Source organism: Mytilus edulis, unplaced genomic scaffold (genome assembly GCF_963676685.1).
Source record: "Mytilus edulis unplaced genomic scaffold, xbMytEdul2.2 SCAFFOLD_2071, whole genome shotgun sequence".
Taxonomy (NCBI): Eukaryota; Metazoa; Mollusca; class Bivalvia; order Mytilida; family Mytilidae; genus Mytilus; species Mytilus edulis.
Window position 1 is genome coordinate 1 of NW_027268791.1, and position 18,100 is coordinate 18,100.

At 35.8% G+C, this 18,100-nt stretch overlaps 16 non-coding genes across 16 annotated transcripts; all 16 read left to right on the forward strand.

The window, feature by feature from the left end:
* Positions 1-38: 38 nt before the first annotated feature.
* Positions 39-157, forward strand: LOC139508653 (5S ribosomal RNA). The gene has a single exon (XR_011661383.1). It is a non-coding gene; the product is annotated as a 5S ribosomal RNA (ribosomal RNA).
* Positions 158-294: 137 nt separating this feature from the next.
* On the forward strand, positions 295-413 carry LOC139508665 (5S ribosomal RNA). Its single transcript, XR_011661395.1, has one exon. It is a non-coding gene; the product is annotated as a 5S ribosomal RNA (ribosomal RNA).
* A 1,972-nt stretch (positions 414-2,385) lies between these two features.
* LOC139508667 (5S ribosomal RNA) lies at positions 2,386-2,504 on the forward strand. Its single transcript, XR_011661397.1, has one exon. It is a non-coding gene; the product is annotated as a 5S ribosomal RNA (ribosomal RNA).
* Positions 2,505-2,642: 138 nt separating this feature from the next.
* Positions 2,643-2,761, forward strand: LOC139508668 (5S ribosomal RNA). The gene has a single exon (XR_011661398.1). It is a non-coding gene; the product is annotated as a 5S ribosomal RNA (ribosomal RNA).
* A 1,971-nt stretch (positions 2,762-4,732) lies between these two features.
* On the forward strand, positions 4,733-4,851 carry LOC139508669 (5S ribosomal RNA). Its single transcript, XR_011661400.1, has one exon. It is a non-coding gene; the product is annotated as a 5S ribosomal RNA (ribosomal RNA).
* A 138-nt stretch (positions 4,852-4,989) lies between these two features.
* LOC139508654 (5S ribosomal RNA) lies at positions 4,990-5,108 on the forward strand. Its single transcript, XR_011661384.1, has one exon. It is a non-coding gene; the product is annotated as a 5S ribosomal RNA (ribosomal RNA).
* Positions 5,109-7,079: 1,971 nt separating this feature from the next.
* Positions 7,080-7,198, forward strand: LOC139508655 (5S ribosomal RNA). Its single transcript, XR_011661385.1, has one exon. It is a non-coding gene; the product is annotated as a 5S ribosomal RNA (ribosomal RNA).
* A 138-nt stretch (positions 7,199-7,336) lies between these two features.
* Positions 7,337-7,455, forward strand: LOC139508656 (5S ribosomal RNA). The gene has a single exon (XR_011661386.1). It is a non-coding gene; the product is annotated as a 5S ribosomal RNA (ribosomal RNA).
* Positions 7,456-9,426: 1,971 nt separating this feature from the next.
* Positions 9,427-9,545, forward strand: LOC139508657 (5S ribosomal RNA). Its single transcript, XR_011661387.1, has one exon. It is a non-coding gene; the product is annotated as a 5S ribosomal RNA (ribosomal RNA).
* A 138-nt stretch (positions 9,546-9,683) lies between these two features.
* LOC139508658 (5S ribosomal RNA) lies at positions 9,684-9,802 on the forward strand. The gene has a single exon (XR_011661389.1). It is a non-coding gene; the product is annotated as a 5S ribosomal RNA (ribosomal RNA).
* Positions 9,803-11,773: 1,971 nt separating this feature from the next.
* On the forward strand, positions 11,774-11,892 carry LOC139508659 (5S ribosomal RNA). The gene has a single exon (XR_011661390.1). It is a non-coding gene; the product is annotated as a 5S ribosomal RNA (ribosomal RNA).
* Positions 11,893-12,030: 138 nt separating this feature from the next.
* On the forward strand, positions 12,031-12,149 carry LOC139508660 (5S ribosomal RNA). The gene has a single exon (XR_011661391.1). It is a non-coding gene; the product is annotated as a 5S ribosomal RNA (ribosomal RNA).
* A 1,971-nt stretch (positions 12,150-14,120) lies between these two features.
* Positions 14,121-14,239, forward strand: LOC139508661 (5S ribosomal RNA). Its single transcript, XR_011661392.1, has one exon. It is a non-coding gene; the product is annotated as a 5S ribosomal RNA (ribosomal RNA).
* A 138-nt stretch (positions 14,240-14,377) lies between these two features.
* Positions 14,378-14,496, forward strand: LOC139508662 (5S ribosomal RNA). The gene has a single exon (XR_011661393.1). It is a non-coding gene; the product is annotated as a 5S ribosomal RNA (ribosomal RNA).
* Positions 14,497-16,467: 1,971 nt separating this feature from the next.
* Positions 16,468-16,586, forward strand: LOC139508664 (5S ribosomal RNA). Its single transcript, XR_011661394.1, has one exon. It is a non-coding gene; the product is annotated as a 5S ribosomal RNA (ribosomal RNA).
* A 138-nt stretch (positions 16,587-16,724) lies between these two features.
* On the forward strand, positions 16,725-16,843 carry LOC139508666 (5S ribosomal RNA). The gene has a single exon (XR_011661396.1). It is a non-coding gene; the product is annotated as a 5S ribosomal RNA (ribosomal RNA).
* The last annotated feature ends 1,257 nt before the right edge of the window (positions 16,844-18,100 follow it).

The following is an 18,100-nucleotide window of genomic DNA, read 5'->3' on the forward strand; positions in this document are numbered from 1 at the left end:
TTCCTAACTTTATATATCAAACATTTTGACACTTCTGTGTCTACGACCATATCACGTTGAAAACACCGGTTCTCGTCCGATCACCGAAGTTAAGCAACGTCGAGCCCGGTTAGTACTTGGATGGGTGACCGCCTGGGAATACCGGGTGTTGTAGACATTTTTGTACCTATAATTTTGCATTTCTACCAAACAATTAATGTAAAGTTTTGCTTCTGAAAAAATCTGTTTTATATAAATTTCTTTTCAAAAATGCTACTACCTAACCTTATATATCAAAAATTTTAACACTTCTGTGTCTACGACCATATCACGTTGAAAACACCGGTTCTCGTCCGATCACCGAAGTTAAGCAACGTCGAGCCCGGTTAGTACTTGGATGGGTGACCGCCTGGGAATACCGGGTGTTGTAGACATTTTTTTACTTATAATTTTGCATTCCTACCAAACATAATTGTTCTATGATTTTTTTTACTAATTTACTTGGATGTAATATTCAACATATCTAGCTATCAATGAATGAAGAAAACAGAAAATAAATCATTCATAAATTTATTTATTTTTCAATACCCATCTGCATGGTGAAATATTTTTACGTGAAATACATGCAAGTCAAGTTATATACACTTAAGAATTCCACTCCTTCCACATGCATGTGGCTACATATATATTTTTTTTTTTTTAAATTAGGTCGTCTGTGATAATATGGTATCCGCCTTTTGTCGTCATTTGAAATCGCCTCTTTCTTTTTGACCAGGGCTTATATGATTCACTATTTTTCTGAAAGAATTCTGATTAGCAAAAATTCATTATAGCAAAAACAAATAATAAACAATAAATACTAATTATAGCTTGTAAAGTTCCAGTAAAAAATTCGAATATTTGAAACGTCTTTCATCTCGGTCAAGGAAGTCCCGCTTTCGAAGTTTGCCATCTTTGTGTGCTTTCATATCGAAGGCAAAATCTAAATTTTTGGGAAGTCTCTTTATTTCTACGTATATCTGAAAGCAAAAACATATAAAGAAATGATTTTACTACAAAGGTATATCATTTTTACGGCACAATCTAGTTTTTGTGAAATAATACAACACGTTTTCTGATGAAGAATCGCACGAGAGAAATTGACAAGTTGTACATTAATCGTAAATATTTCTTTACTCGTGGTATTTTGTTTAATTCTTATGACATATTCTGAAAGAAAAATTCCTGCTGAAGATTTTCGTGTATGATTTATATATCAAAACGTACAATTTATTTGAAACAAATGATTAAAACTTGTCGAACAAGCACACAGATTTTCTTGTCGATCTGTTTGAATTAGATTGTCATGAAAGTTTAAGGGTGCTCTCGTCGAGGTCCGCGTTAGATAGATAATTACACTATGTCAGTGAGGTTTGGTAAACATTGTAATCTGTCGTTCATTCGCACACATCGTTCAACAACCAAAACCGCAAAATGTCAGACGCACCAGCACCAGTAGTAAAGACCCCAGCTAAGTCACCAAAGAAGAAAGTTGCAGCTAAACCAAAGAAAGTAGCTACTCATCCAAAATACAGCGAGATGGTCGGAAAGGCTATATCTGCTTTGAAAGAGCGTGGAGGCTCCAGCCGTCAAGCCATCCTTAAGTATATCTTAGCAAACTTCAGCGTTGGTAGCGATGCAAAAACAGTAAACACTCACTTGAAGTTAGCTCTGAAATCAGGAGTGAAGAGCAATAGCTTGAAACAGTCGAAGGGTACCGGCGCTTCTGGAAGCTTTAAGATTGGGGAAGTGGCTAAACCAGCTAAGAAACCAGCAAAGAAAGTAGTTAAACCTAAAGCCGCCAAGCCAAAGAAGGCAAAGACACCTACCAAAAAGACTGCCGCAAAGAAACCTGCAGCAAAGAAACCAGCAGGTGAAAAGAAAGCAGCTAAACCAAAAGCAAAGAAACCAGCTGCAAAGAAACCTGCTGCAAAACCTGCTGCCAAATCTGCAAAGAAAGCCACAAAATCTCCCAAGAAGACAAAGGCTGCAGCTAAACCAAAGAAGGCAAAGACACCAAAGAAGAAGTAAATAAAGGAAGCATCCTGATGCTTTTAAAGCTTAAACAGCCCTTTTAAGGGCTACCAAAATTTTTCAAAAAGAGTCTGAAATTGTTGCATGGTATTAGTCACAAATAAAATATAGCTTGTCCCATATTCTAAATCTCTCTGTCTTCTCTGCAATTTTTTTCTACTATAAAGTCCATGTGTACTTGCCTAGTTTTACTATCTTCCACTCTCTGGATCGTGCAGTAAGTGTTTAGTTTTGCTTCTATCTTAAACCTGAAATTTTTTTTTATACAAATTCTAGATCTGTTCAAAATTGCTACTTCCTAACTTTATATATCAAACATTTTGACACTTCTGTGTCTACGACCATATCACGTTGAAAACACCGGTTCTCGTCCGATCACCGAAGTTAAGCAACGTCGAGCCCGGTTAGTACTTGGATGGGTGACCGCCTGGGAATACCGGGTGTTGTAGACATTTTTTGTACCTATAATTTTGCATTTCTACCAAACAATTAATGTAAAGTTTTGCTTCTGAAAAAATCTGTTTTATATAAATTTCTTTTCAAAAATGCTACTACCTAACCTTATATATCAAAAATTTTAACACTTCTGTGTCTACGACCATATCACGTTGAAAACACCGGTTCTCGTCCGATCACCGAAGTTAAGCAACGTCGAGCCCGGTTAGTACTTGGATGGGTGACCGCCTGGGAATACCGGGTGTTGTAGACATTTTTTTACTTATAATTTTGCATTCCTACCAAACATAATTGTTCTATGATTTTTTTTACTAATTTACTTGGATGTAATATTCAACATATCTAGCTATCAATGAATGAAGAAAACAGAAAATAAATCATTCATAAATTTATTTATTTTTCAATACCCATCTGCATGGTGAAATATTTTTACGTGAAATACATGCAAGTCAAGTTATATACACTTAAGAATTCCACTCCTTCCACATGCATGTGGCTACATATATATTTTTTTTTTTTAAATTAGGTCGTCTGTGATAATATGGTATCCGCCTTTTGTCGTCATTTGAAATCGCCTCTTTCTTTTTGACCAGGGCTTATATGATTCACTATTTTTCTGAAAGAATTCTGATTAGCAAAAATTCATTATAGCAAAAACAAATAATAAACAATAAATACTAATTATAGCTTGTAAAGTTCCAGTAAAAAATTCGAATATTTGAAACGTCTTTCATCTCGGTCAAGGAAGTCCCGCTTTCGAAGTTTGCCATCTTTGTGTGCTTTCATATCGAAGGCAAAATCTAAATTTTTGGGAAGTCTCTTTATTTCTACGTATATCTGAAAGCAAAAACATATAAAGAAATGATTTTACTACAAAGGTATATCATTTTTACGGCACAATCTAGTTTTTGTGAAATAATACAACACGTTTTCTGATGAAGAATCGCACGAGAGAAATTGACAAGTTGTACATTAATCGTAAATATTTCTTTACTCGTGGTATTTTGTTTAATTCTTATGACATATTCTGAAAGAAAAATTCCTGCTGAAGATTTTCGTGTATGATTTATATATCAAAACGTACAATTTATTTGAAACAAATGATTAAAACTTGTCGAACAAGCACACAGATTTTCTTGTCGATCTGTTTGAATTAGATTGTCATGAAAGTTTAAGGGTGCTCTCGTCGAGGTCCGCGTTAGATAGATAATTACACTATGTCAGTGAGGTTTGGTAAACATTGTAATCTGTCGTTCATTCGCACACATCGTTCAACAACCAAAACCGCAAAATGTCAGACGCACCAGCACCAGTAGTAAAGACCCCAGCTAAGTCACCAAAGAAGAAAGTTGCAGCTAAACCAAAGAAAGTAGCTACTCATCCAAAATACAGCGAGATGGTCGGAAAGGCTATATCTGCTTTGAAAGAGCGTGGAGGCTCCAGCCGTCAAGCCATCCTTAAGTATATCTTAGCAAACTTCAGCGTTGGTAGCGATGCAAAAACAGTAAACACTCACTTGAAGTTAGCTCTGAAATCAGGAGTGAAGAGCAATAGCTTGAAACAGTCGAAGGGTACCGGCGCTTCTGGAAGCTTTAAGATTGGGGAAGTGGCTAAACCAGCTAAGAAACCAGCAAAGAAAGTAGTTAAACCTAAAGCCGCCAAGCCAAAGAAGGCAAAGACACCTACCAAAAAGACTGCCGCAAAGAAACCTGCAGCAAAGAAACCAGCAGGTGAAAAGAAAGCAGCTAAACCAAAAGCAAAGAAACCAGCTGCAAAGAAACCTGCTGCAAAACCTGCTGCCAAATCTGCAAAGAAAGCCACAAAATCTCCCAAGAAGACAAAGGCTGCAGCTAAACCAAAGAAGGCAAAGACACCAAAGAAGAAGTAAATAAAGGAAGCATCCTGATGCTTTTAAAGCTTAAACAGCCCTTTTAAGGGCTACCAAAATTTTTCAAAAAGAGTCTGAAATTGTTGCATGGTATTAGTCACAAATAAAATATAGCTTGTCCCATATTCTAAATCTCTCTGTCTTCTCTGCAATTTTTTTCTACTATAAAGTCCATGTGTACTTGCCTAGTTTTACTATCTTCCACTCTCTGGATCGTGCAGTAAGTGTTTAGTTTTGCTTCTATCTTAAACCTGAAATTTTTTTTTATACAAATTCTAGATCTGTTCAAAATTGCTACTTCCTAACTTTATATATCAAACATTTTGACACTTCTGTGTCTACGACCATATCACGTTGAAAACACCGGTTCTCGTCCGATCACCGAAGTTAAGCAACGTCGAGCCCGGTTAGTACTTGGATGGGTGACCGCCTGGGAATACCGGGTGTTGTAGACATTTTTTGTACCTATAATTTTGCATTTCTACCAAACAATTAATGTAAAGTTTTGCTTCTGAAAAAATCTGTTTTATATAAATTTCTTTTCAAAAATGCTACTACCTAACCTTATATATCAAAAATTTTAACACTTCTGTGTCTACGACCATATCACGTTGAAAACACCGGTTCTCGTCCGATCACCGAAGTTAAGCAACGTCGAGCCCGGTTAGTACTTGGATGGGTGACCGCCTGGGAATACCGGGTGTTGTAGACATTTTTTTACTTATAATTTTGCATTCCTACCAAACATAATTGTTCTATGATTTTTTTTACTAATTTACTTGGATGTAATATTCAACATATCTAGCTATCAATGAATGAAGAAAACAGAAAATAAATCATTCATAAATTTATTTATTTTTCAATACCCATCTGCATGGTGAAATATTTTTACGTGAAATACATGCAAGTCAAGTTATATACACTTAAGAATTCCACTCCTTCCACATGCATGTGGCTACATATATATTTTTTTTTTTTAAATTAGGTCGTCTGTGATAATATGGTATCCGCCTTTTGTCGTCATTTGAAATCGCCTCTTTCTTTTTGACCAGGGCTTATATGATTCACTATTTTTCTGAAAGAATTCTGATTAGCAAAAATTCATTATAGCAAAAACAAATAATAAACAATAAATACTAATTATAGCTTGTAAAGTTCCAGTAAAAAATTCGAATATTTGAAACGTCTTTCATCTCGGTCAAGGAAGTCCCGCTTTCGAAGTTTGCCATCTTTGTGTGCTTTCATATCGAAGGCAAAATCTAAATTTTTGGGAAGTCTCTTTATTTCTACGTATATCTGAAAGCAAAAACATATAAAGAAATGATTTTACTACAAAGGTATATCATTTTTACGGCACAATCTAGTTTTTGTGAAATAATACAACACGTTTTCTGATGAAGAATCGCACGAGAGAAATTGACAAGTTGTACATTAATCGTAAATATTTCTTTACTCGTGGTATTTTGTTTAATTCTTATGACATATTCTGAAAGAAAAATTCCTGCTGAAGATTTTCGTGTATGATTTATATATCAAAACGTACAATTTATTTGAAACAAATGATTAAAACTTGTCGAACAAGCACACAGATTTTCTTGTCGATCTGTTTGAATTAGATTGTCATGAAAGTTTAAGGGTGCTCTCGTCGAGGTCCGCGTTAGATAGATAATTACACTATGTCAGTGAGGTTTGGTAAACATTGTAATCTGTCGTTCATTCGCACACATCGTTCAACAACCAAAACCGCAAAATGTCAGACGCACCAGCACCAGTAGTAAAGACCCCAGCTAAGTCACCAAAGAAGAAAGTTGCAGCTAAACCAAAGAAAGTAGCTACTCATCCAAAATACAGCGAGATGGTCGGAAAGGCTATATCTGCTTTGAAAGAGCGTGGAGGCTCCAGCCGTCAAGCCATCCTTAAGTATATCTTAGCAAACTTCAGCGTTGGTAGCGATGCAAAAACAGTAAACACTCACTTGAAGTTAGCTCTGAAATCAGGAGTGAAGAGCAATAGCTTGAAACAGTCGAAGGGTACCGGCGCTTCTGGAAGCTTTAAGATTGGGGAAGTGGCTAAACCAGCTAAGAAACCAGCAAAGAAAGTAGTTAAACCTAAAGCCGCCAAGCCAAAGAAGGCAAAGACACCTACCAAAAAGACTGCCGCAAAGAAACCTGCAGCAAAGAAACCAGCAGGTGAAAAGAAAGCAGCTAAACCAAAAGCAAAGAAACCAGCTGCAAAGAAACCTGCTGCAAAACCTGCTGCCAAATCTGCAAAGAAAGCCACAAAATCTCCCAAGAAGACAAAGGCTGCAGCTAAACCAAAGAAGGCAAAGACACCAAAGAAGAAGTAAATAAAGGAAGCATCCTGATGCTTTTAAAGCTTAAACAGCCCTTTTAAGGGCTACCAAAATTTTTCAAAAAGAGTCTGAAATTGTTGCATGGTATTAGTCACAAATAAAATATAGCTTGTCCCATATTCTAAATCTCTCTGTCTTCTCTGCAATTTTTTTCTACTATAAAGTCCATGTGTACTTGCCTAGTTTTACTATCTTCCACTCTCTGGATCGTGCAGTAAGTGTTTAGTTTTGCTTCTATCTTAAACCTGAAATTTTTTTTTATACAAATTCTAGATCTGTTCAAAATTGCTACTTCCTAACTTTATATATCAAACATTTTGACACTTCTGTGTCTACGACCATATCACGTTGAAAACACCGGTTCTCGTCCGATCACCGAAGTTAAGCAACGTCGAGCCCGGTTAGTACTTGGATGGGTGACCGCCTGGGAATACCGGGTGTTGTAGACATTTTTTGTACCTATAATTTTGCATTTCTACCAAACAATTAATGTAAAGTTTTGCTTCTGAAAAAATCTGTTTTATATAAATTTCTTTTCAAAAATGCTACTACCTAACCTTATATATCAAAAATTTTAACACTTCTGTGTCTACGACCATATCACGTTGAAAACACCGGTTCTCGTCCGATCACCGAAGTTAAGCAACGTCGAGCCCGGTTAGTACTTGGATGGGTGACCGCCTGGGAATACCGGGTGTTGTAGACATTTTTTTACTTATAATTTTGCATTCCTACCAAACATAATTGTTCTATGATTTTTTTTACTAATTTACTTGGATGTAATATTCAACATATCTAGCTATCAATGAATGAAGAAAACAGAAAATAAATCATTCATAAATTTATTTATTTTTCAATACCCATCTGCATGGTGAAATATTTTTACGTGAAATACATGCAAGTCAAGTTATATACACTTAAGAATTCCACTCCTTCCACATGCATGTGGCTACATATATATTTTTTTTTTTTAAATTAGGTCGTCTGTGATAATATGGTATCCGCCTTTTGTCGTCATTTGAAATCGCCTCTTTCTTTTTGACCAGGGCTTATATGATTCACTATTTTTCTGAAAGAATTCTGATTAGCAAAAATTCATTATAGCAAAAACAAATAATAAACAATAAATACTAATTATAGCTTGTAAAGTTCCAGTAAAAAATTCGAATATTTGAAACGTCTTTCATCTCGGTCAAGGAAGTCCCGCTTTCGAAGTTTGCCATCTTTGTGTGCTTTCATATCGAAGGCAAAATCTAAATTTTTGGGAAGTCTCTTTATTTCTACGTATATCTGAAAGCAAAAACATATAAAGAAATGATTTTACTACAAAGGTATATCATTTTTACGGCACAATCTAGTTTTTGTGAAATAATACAACACGTTTTCTGATGAAGAATCGCACGAGAGAAATTGACAAGTTGTACATTAATCGTAAATATTTCTTTACTCGTGGTATTTTGTTTAATTCTTATGACATATTCTGAAAGAAAAATTCCTGCTGAAGATTTTCGTGTATGATTTATATATCAAAACGTACAATTTATTTGAAACAAATGATTAAAACTTGTCGAACAAGCACACAGATTTTCTTGTCGATCTGTTTGAATTAGATTGTCATGAAAGTTTAAGGGTGCTCTCGTCGAGGTCCGCGTTAGATAGATAATTACACTATGTCAGTGAGGTTTGGTAAACATTGTAATCTGTCGTTCATTCGCACACATCGTTCAACAACCAAAACCGCAAAATGTCAGACGCACCAGCACCAGTAGTAAAGACCCCAGCTAAGTCACCAAAGAAGAAAGTTGCAGCTAAACCAAAGAAAGTAGCTACTCATCCAAAATACAGCGAGATGGTCGGAAAGGCTATATCTGCTTTGAAAGAGCGTGGAGGCTCCAGCCGTCAAGCCATCCTTAAGTATATCTTAGCAAACTTCAGCGTTGGTAGCGATGCAAAAACAGTAAACACTCACTTGAAGTTAGCTCTGAAATCAGGAGTGAAGAGCAATAGCTTGAAACAGTCGAAGGGTACCGGCGCTTCTGGAAGCTTTAAGATTGGGGAAGTGGCTAAACCAGCTAAGAAACCAGCAAAGAAAGTAGTTAAACCTAAAGCCGCCAAGCCAAAGAAGGCAAAGACACCTACCAAAAAGACTGCCGCAAAGAAACCTGCAGCAAAGAAACCAGCAGGTGAAAAGAAAGCAGCTAAACCAAAAGCAAAGAAACCAGCTGCAAAGAAACCTGCTGCAAAACCTGCTGCCAAATCTGCAAAGAAAGCCACAAAATCTCCCAAGAAGACAAAGGCTGCAGCTAAACCAAAGAAGGCAAAGACACCAAAGAAGAAGTAAATAAAGGAAGCATCCTGATGCTTTTAAAGCTTAAACAGCCCTTTTAAGGGCTACCAAAATTTTTCAAAAAGAGTCTGAAATTGTTGCATGGTATTAGTCACAAATAAAATATAGCTTGTCCCATATTCTAAATCTCTCTGTCTTCTCTGCAATTTTTTTCTACTATAAAGTCCATGTGTACTTGCCTAGTTTTACTATCTTCCACTCTCTGGATCGTGCAGTAAGTGTTTAGTTTTGCTTCTATCTTAAACCTGAAATTTTTTTTTATACAAATTCTAGATCTGTTCAAAATTGCTACTTCCTAACTTTATATATCAAACATTTTGACACTTCTGTGTCTACGACCATATCACGTTGAAAACACCGGTTCTCGTCCGATCACCGAAGTTAAGCAACGTCGAGCCCGGTTAGTACTTGGATGGGTGACCGCCTGGGAATACCGGGTGTTGTAGACATTTTTTGTACCTATAATTTTGCATTTCTACCAAACAATTAATGTAAAGTTTTGCTTCTGAAAAAATCTGTTTTATATAAATTTCTTTTCAAAAATGCTACTACCTAACCTTATATATCAAAAATTTTAACACTTCTGTGTCTACGACCATATCACGTTGAAAACACCGGTTCTCGTCCGATCACCGAAGTTAAGCAACGTCGAGCCCGGTTAGTACTTGGATGGGTGACCGCCTGGGAATACCGGGTGTTGTAGACATTTTTTTACTTATAATTTTGCATTCCTACCAAACATAATTGTTCTATGATTTTTTTTACTAATTTACTTGGATGTAATATTCAACATATCTAGCTATCAATGAATGAAGAAAACAGAAAATAAATCATTCATAAATTTATTTATTTTTCAATACCCATCTGCATGGTGAAATATTTTTACGTGAAATACATGCAAGTCAAGTTATATACACTTAAGAATTCCACTCCTTCCACATGCATGTGGCTACATATATATTTTTTTTTTTTAAATTAGGTCGTCTGTGATAATATGGTATCCGCCTTTTGTCGTCATTTGAAATCGCCTCTTTCTTTTTGACCAGGGCTTATATGATTCACTATTTTTCTGAAAGAATTCTGATTAGCAAAAATTCATTATAGCAAAAACAAATAATAAACAATAAATACTAATTATAGCTTGTAAAGTTCCAGTAAAAAATTCGAATATTTGAAACGTCTTTCATCTCGGTCAAGGAAGTCCCGCTTTCGAAGTTTGCCATCTTTGTGTGCTTTCATATCGAAGGCAAAATCTAAATTTTTGGGAAGTCTCTTTATTTCTACGTATATCTGAAAGCAAAAACATATAAAGAAATGATTTTACTACAAAGGTATATCATTTTTACGGCACAATCTAGTTTTTGTGAAATAATACAACACGTTTTCTGATGAAGAATCGCACGAGAGAAATTGACAAGTTGTACATTAATCGTAAATATTTCTTTACTCGTGGTATTTTGTTTAATTCTTATGACATATTCTGAAAGAAAAATTCCTGCTGAAGATTTTCGTGTATGATTTATATATCAAAACGTACAATTTATTTGAAACAAATGATTAAAACTTGTCGAACAAGCACACAGATTTTCTTGTCGATCTGTTTGAATTAGATTGTCATGAAAGTTTAAGGGTGCTCTCGTCGAGGTCCGCGTTAGATAGATAATTACACTATGTCAGTGAGGTTTGGTAAACATTGTAATCTGTCGTTCATTCGCACACATCGTTCAACAACCAAAACCGCAAAATGTCAGACGCACCAGCACCAGTAGTAAAGACCCCAGCTAAGTCACCAAAGAAGAAAGTTGCAGCTAAACCAAAGAAAGTAGCTACTCATCCAAAATACAGCGAGATGGTCGGAAAGGCTATATCTGCTTTGAAAGAGCGTGGAGGCTCCAGCCGTCAAGCCATCCTTAAGTATATCTTAGCAAACTTCAGCGTTGGTAGCGATGCAAAAACAGTAAACACTCACTTGAAGTTAGCTCTGAAATCAGGAGTGAAGAGCAATAGCTTGAAACAGTCGAAGGGTACCGGCGCTTCTGGAAGCTTTAAGATTGGGGAAGTGGCTAAACCAGCTAAGAAACCAGCAAAGAAAGTAGTTAAACCTAAAGCCGCCAAGCCAAAGAAGGCAAAGACACCTACCAAAAAGACTGCCGCAAAGAAACCTGCAGCAAAGAAACCAGCAGGTGAAAAGAAAGCAGCTAAACCAAAAGCAAAGAAACCAGCTGCAAAGAAACCTGCTGCAAAACCTGCTGCCAAATCTGCAAAGAAAGCCACAAAATCTCCCAAGAAGACAAAGGCTGCAGCTAAACCAAAGAAGGCAAAGACACCAAAGAAGAAGTAAATAAAGGAAGCATCCTGATGCTTTTAAAGCTTAAACAGCCCTTTTAAGGGCTACCAAAATTTTTCAAAAAGAGTCTGAAATTGTTGCATGGTATTAGTCACAAATAAAATATAGCTTGTCCCATATTCTAAATCTCTCTGTCTTCTCTGCAATTTTTTTCTACTATAAAGTCCATGTGTACTTGCCTAGTTTTACTATCTTCCACTCTCTGGATCGTGCAGTAAGTGTTTAGTTTTGCTTCTATCTTAAACCTGAAATTTTTTTTTATACAAATTCTAGATCTGTTCAAAATTGCTACTTCCTAACTTTATATATCAAACATTTTGACACTTCTGTGTCTACGACCATATCACGTTGAAAACACCGGTTCTCGTCCGATCACCGAAGTTAAGCAACGTCGAGCCCGGTTAGTACTTGGATGGGTGACCGCCTGGGAATACCGGGTGTTGTAGACATTTTTTGTACCTATAATTTTGCATTTCTACCAAACAATTAATGTAAAGTTTTGCTTCTGAAAAAATCTGTTTTATATAAATTTCTTTTCAAAAATGCTACTACCTAACCTTATATATCAAAAATTTTAACACTTCTGTGTCTACGACCATATCACGTTGAAAACACCGGTTCTCGTCCGATCACCGAAGTTAAGCAACGTCGAGCCCGGTTAGTACTTGGATGGGTGACCGCCTGGGAATACCGGGTGTTGTAGACATTTTTTTACTTATAATTTTGCATTCCTACCAAACATAATTGTTCTATGATTTTTTTTACTAATTTACTTGGATGTAATATTCAACATATCTAGCTATCAATGAATGAAGAAAACAGAAAATAAATCATTCATAAATTTATTTATTTTTCAATACCCATCTGCATGGTGAAATATTTTTACGTGAAATACATGCAAGTCAAGTTATATACACTTAAGAATTCCACTCCTTCCACATGCATGTGGCTACATATATATATTTTTTTTTTAAATTAGGTCGTCTGTGATAATATGGTATCCGCCTTTTGTCGTCATTTGAAATCGCCTCTTTCTTTTTGACCAGGGCTTATATGATTCACTATTTTTCTGAAAGAATTCTGATTAGCAAAAATTCATTATAGCAAAAACAAATAATAAACAATAAATACTAATTATAGCTTGTAAAGTTCCAGTAAAAAATTCGAATATTTGAAACGTCTTTCATCTCGGTCAAGGAAGTCCCGCTTTCGAAGTTTGCCATCTTTGTGTGCTTTCATATCGAAGGCAAAATCTAAATTTTTGGGAAGTCTCTTTATTTCTACGTATATCTGAAAGCAAAAACATATAAAGAAATGATTTTACTACAAAGGTATATCATTTTTACGGCACAATCTAGTTTTTGTGAAATAATACAACACGTTTTCTGATGAAGAATCGCACGAGAGAAATTGACAAGTTGTACATTAATCGTAAATATTTCTTTACTCGTGGTATTTTGTTTAATTCTTATGACATATTCTGAAAGAAAAATTCCTGCTGAAGATTTTCGTGTATGATTTATATATCAAAACGTACAATTTATTTGAAACAAATGATTAAAACTTGTCGAACAAGCACACAGATTTTCTTGTCGATCTGTTTGAATTAGATTGTCATGAAAGTTTAAGGGTGCTCTCGTCGAGGTCCGCGTTAGATAGATAATTACACTATGTCAGTGAGGTTTGGTAAACATTGTAATCTGTCGTTCATTCGCACACATCGTTCAACAACCAAAACCGCAAAATGTCAGACGCACCAGCACCAGTAGTAAAGACCCCAGCTAAGTCACCAAAGAAGAAAGTTGCAGCTAAACCAAAGAAAGTAGCTACTCATCCAAAATACAGCGAGATGGTCGGAAAGGCTATATCTGCTTTGAAAGAGCGTGGAGGCTCCAGCCGTCAAGCCATCCTTAAGTATATCTTAGCAAACTTCAGCGTTGGTAGCGATGCAAAAACAGTAAACACTCACTTGAAGTTAGCTCTGAAATCAGGAGTGAAGAGCAATAGCTTGAAACAGTCGAAGGGTACCGGCGCTTCTGGAAGCTTTAAGATTGGGGAAGTGGCTAAACCAGCTAAGAAACCAGCAAAGAAAGTAGTTAAACCTAAAGCCGCCAAGCCAAAGAAGGCAAAGACACCTACCAAAAAGACTGCCGCAAAGAAACCTGCAGCAAAGAAACCAGCAGGTGAAAAGAAAGCAGCTAAACCAAAAGCAAAGAAACCAGCTGCAAAGAAACCTGCTGCAAAACCTGCTGCCAAATCTGCAAAGAAAGCCACAAAATCTCCCAAGAAGACAAAGGCTGCAGCTAAACCAAAGAAGGCAAAGACACCAAAGAAGAAGTAAATAAAGGAAGCATCCTGATGCTTTTAAAGCTTAAACAGCCCTTTTAAGGGCTACCAAAATTTTTCAAAAAGAGTCTGAAATTGTTGCATGGTATTAGTCACAAATAAAATATAGCTTGTCCCATATTCTAAATCTCTCTGTCTTCTCTGCAATTTTTTTCTACTATAAAGTCCATGTGTACTTGCCTAGTTTTACTATCTTCCACTCTCTGGATCGTGCAGTAAGTGTTTAGTTTTGCTTCTATCTTAAACCTGAAATTTTTTTTTATACAAATTCTAGATCTGTTCAAAATTGCTACTTCCTAACTTTATATATCAAACATTTTGACACTTCTGTGTCTACGACCATATCACGTTGAAAACACCGGTTCTCGTCCGATCACCGAAGTTAAGCAACGTCGAGCCCGGTTAGTACTTGGATGGGTGACCGCCTGGGAATACCGGGTGTTGTAGACATTTTTTGTACCTATAATTTTGCATTTCTACCAAACAATTAATGTAAAGTTTTGCTTCTGAAAAAATCTGTTTTATATAAATTTCTTTTCAAAAATGCTACTACCTAACCTTATATATCAAAAATTTTAACACTTCTGTGTCTACGACCATATCACGTTGAAAACACCGGTTCTCGTCCGATCACCGAAGTTAAGCAACGTCGAGCCCGGTTAGTACTTGGATGGGTGACCGCCTGGGAATACCGGGTGTTGTAGACATTTTTTTACTTATAATTTTGCATTCCTACCAAACATAATTGTTCTATGATTTTTTTTACTAATTTACTTGGATGTAATATTCAACATATCTAGCTATCAATGAATGAAGAAAACAGAAAATAAATCATTCATAAATTTATTTATTTTTCAATACCCATCTGCATGGTGAAATATTTTTACGTGAAATACATGCAAGTCAAGTTATATACACTTAAGAATTCCACTCCTTCCACATGCATGTGGCTACATATATATATTTTTTTTTTAAATTAGGTCGTCTGTGATAATATGGTATCCGCCTTTTGTCGTCATTTGAAATCGCCTCTTTCTTTTTGACCAGGGCTTATATGATTCACTATTTTTCTGAAAGAATTCTGATTAGCAAAAATTCATTATAGCAAAAACAAATAATAAACAATAAATACTAATTATAGCTTGTAAAGTTCCAGTAAAAAATTCGAATATTTGAAACGTCTTTCATCTCGGTCAAGGAAGTCCCGCTTTCGAAGTTTGCCATCTTTGTGTGCTTTCATATCGAAGGCAAAATCTAAATTTTTGGGAAGTCTCTTTATTTCTACGTATATCTGAAAGCAAAAACATATAAAGAAATGATTTTACTACAAAGGTATATCATTTTTACGGCACAATCTAGTTTTTGTGAAATAATACAACACGTTTTCTGATGAAGAATCGCACGAGAGAAATTGACAAGTTGTACATTAATCGTAAATATTTCTTTACTCGTGGTATTTTGTTTAATTCTTATGACATATTCTGAAAGAAAAATTCCTGCTGAAGATTTTCGTGTATGATTTATATATCAAAACGTACAATTTATTTGAAACAAATGATTAAAACTTGTCGAACAAGCACACAGATTTTCTTGTCGATCTGTTTGAATTAGATTGTCATGAAAGTTTAAGGGTGCTCTCGTCGAGGTCCGCGTTAGATAGATAATTACACTATGTCAGTGAGGTTTGGTAAACATTGTAATCTGTCGTTCATTCGCACACATCGTTCAACAACCAAAACCGCAAAATGTCAGACGCACCAGCACCAGTAGTAAAGACCCCAGCTAAGTCACCAAAGAAGAAAGTTGCAGCTAAACCAAAGAAAGTAGCTACTCATCCAAAATACAGCGAGATGGTCGGAAAGGCTATATCTGCTTTGAAAGAGCGTGGAGGCTCCAGCCGTCAAGCCATCCTTAAGTATATCTTAGCAAACTTCAGCGTTGGTAGCGATGCAAAAACAGTAAACACTCACTTGAAGTTAGCTCTGAAATCAGGAGTGAAGAGCAATAGCTTGAAACAGTCGAAGGGTACCGGCGCTTCTGGAAGCTTTAAGATTGGGGAAGTGGCTAAACCAGCTAAGAAACCAGCAAAGAAAGTAGTTAAACCTAAAGCCGCCAAGCCAAAGAAGGCAAAGACACCTACCAAAAAGACTGCCGCAAAGAAACCTGCAGCAAAGAAACCAGCAGGTGAAAAGAAAGCAGCTAAACCAAAAGCAAAGAAACCAGCTGCAAAGAAACCTGCTGCAAAACCTGCTGCCAAATCTGCAAAGAAAGCCACAAAATCTCCCAAGAAGACAAAGGCTGCAGCTAAACCAAAGAAGGCAAAGACACCAAAGAAGAAGTAAATAAAGGAAGCATCCTGATGCTTTTAAAGCTTAAACAGCCCTTTTAAGGGCTACCAAAATTTTTCAAAAAGAGTCTGAAATTGTTGCATGGTATTAGTCACAAATAAAATATAGCTTGTCCCATATTCTAAATCTCTCTGTCTTCTCTGCAATTTTTTTCTACTATAAAGTCCATGTGTACTTGCCTAGTTTTACTATCTTCCACTCTCTGGATCGTGCAGTAAGTGTTTAGTTTTGCTTCTATCTTAAACCTGAAATTTTTTTTTATACAAATTCTAGATCTGTTCAAAATTGCTACTTCCTAACTTTATATATCAAACATTTTGACACTTCTGTGTCTACGACCATATCACGTTGAAAACACCGGTTCTCGTCCGATCACCGAAGTTAAGCAACGTCGAGCCCGGTTAGTACTTGGATGGGTGACCGCCTGGGAATACCGGGTGTTGTAGACATTTTTTGTACCTATAATTTTGCATTTCTACCAAACAATTAATGTAAAGTTTTGCTTCTGAAAAAATCTGTTTTATATAAATTTCTTTTCAAAAATGCTACTACCTAACCTTATATATCAAAAATTTTAACACTTCTGTGTCTACGACCATATCACGTTGAAAACACCGGTTCTCGTCCGATCACCGAAGTTAAGCAACGTCGAGCCCGGTTAGTACTTGGATGGGTGACCGCCTGGGAATACCGGGTGTTGTAGACATTTTTTTACTTATAATTTTGCATTCCTACCAAACATAATTGTTCTATGATTTTTTTTACTAATTTACTTGGATGTAATATTCAACATATCTAGCTATCAATGAATGAAGAAAACAGAAAATAAATCATTCATAAATTTATTTATTTTTCAATACCCATCTGCATGGTGAAATATTTTTACGTGAAATACATGCAAGTCAAGTTATATACACTTAAGAATTCCACTCCTTCCACATGCATGTGGCTACATATATATTTTTTTTTTTTAAATTAGGTCGTCTGTGATAATATGGTATCCGCCTTTTGTCGTCATTTGAAATCGCCTCTTTCTTTTTGACCAGGGCTTATATGATTCACTATTTTTCTGAAAGAATTCTGATTAGCAAAAATTCATTATAGCAAAAACAAATAATAAACAATAAATACTAATTATAGCTTGTAAAGTTCCAGTAAAAAATTCGAATATTTGAAACGTCTTTCATCTCGGTCAAGGAAGTCCCGCTTTCGAAGTTTGCCATCTTTGTGTGCTTTCATATCGAAGGCAAAATCTAAATTTTTGGGAAGTCTCTTTATTTCTACGTATATCTGAAAGCAAAAACATATAAAGAAATGATTTTACTACAAAGGTATATCATTTTTACGGCACAATCTAGTTTTTGTGAAATAATACAACACGTTTTCTGATGAAGAATCGCACGAGAGAAATTGACAAGTTGTACATTAATCGTAAATATTTCTTTACTCGTGGTATTTTGTTTAATTCTTATGACATATTCTGAAAGAAAAATTCCTGCTGAAGATTTTCGTGTATGATTTATATATCAAAACGTACAATTTATTTGAAACAAATGATTAAAACTTGTCGAACAAGCACACAGATTTTCTTGTCGATCTGTTTGAATTAGATTGTCATGAAAGTTTAAGGGTGCTCTCGTCGAGGTCCGCGTTAGATAGATAATTACACTATGTCAGTGAGGTTTGGTAAACATTGTAATCTGTCGTTCATTCGCACACATCGTTCAACAACCAAAACCGCAAAATGTCAGACGCACCAGCACCAGTAGTAAAGACCCCAGCTAAGTCACCAAAGAAGAAAGTTGCAGCTAAACCAAAGAAAGTAGCTACTCATCCAAAATACAGCGAGATGGTCGGAAAGGCTATATCTGCTTTGAAAGAGCGTGGAGGCTCCAGCCGTCAAGCCATCCTTAAGTATATCTTAGCAAACTTCAGCGTTGGTAGCGATGCAAAAACAGTAAAC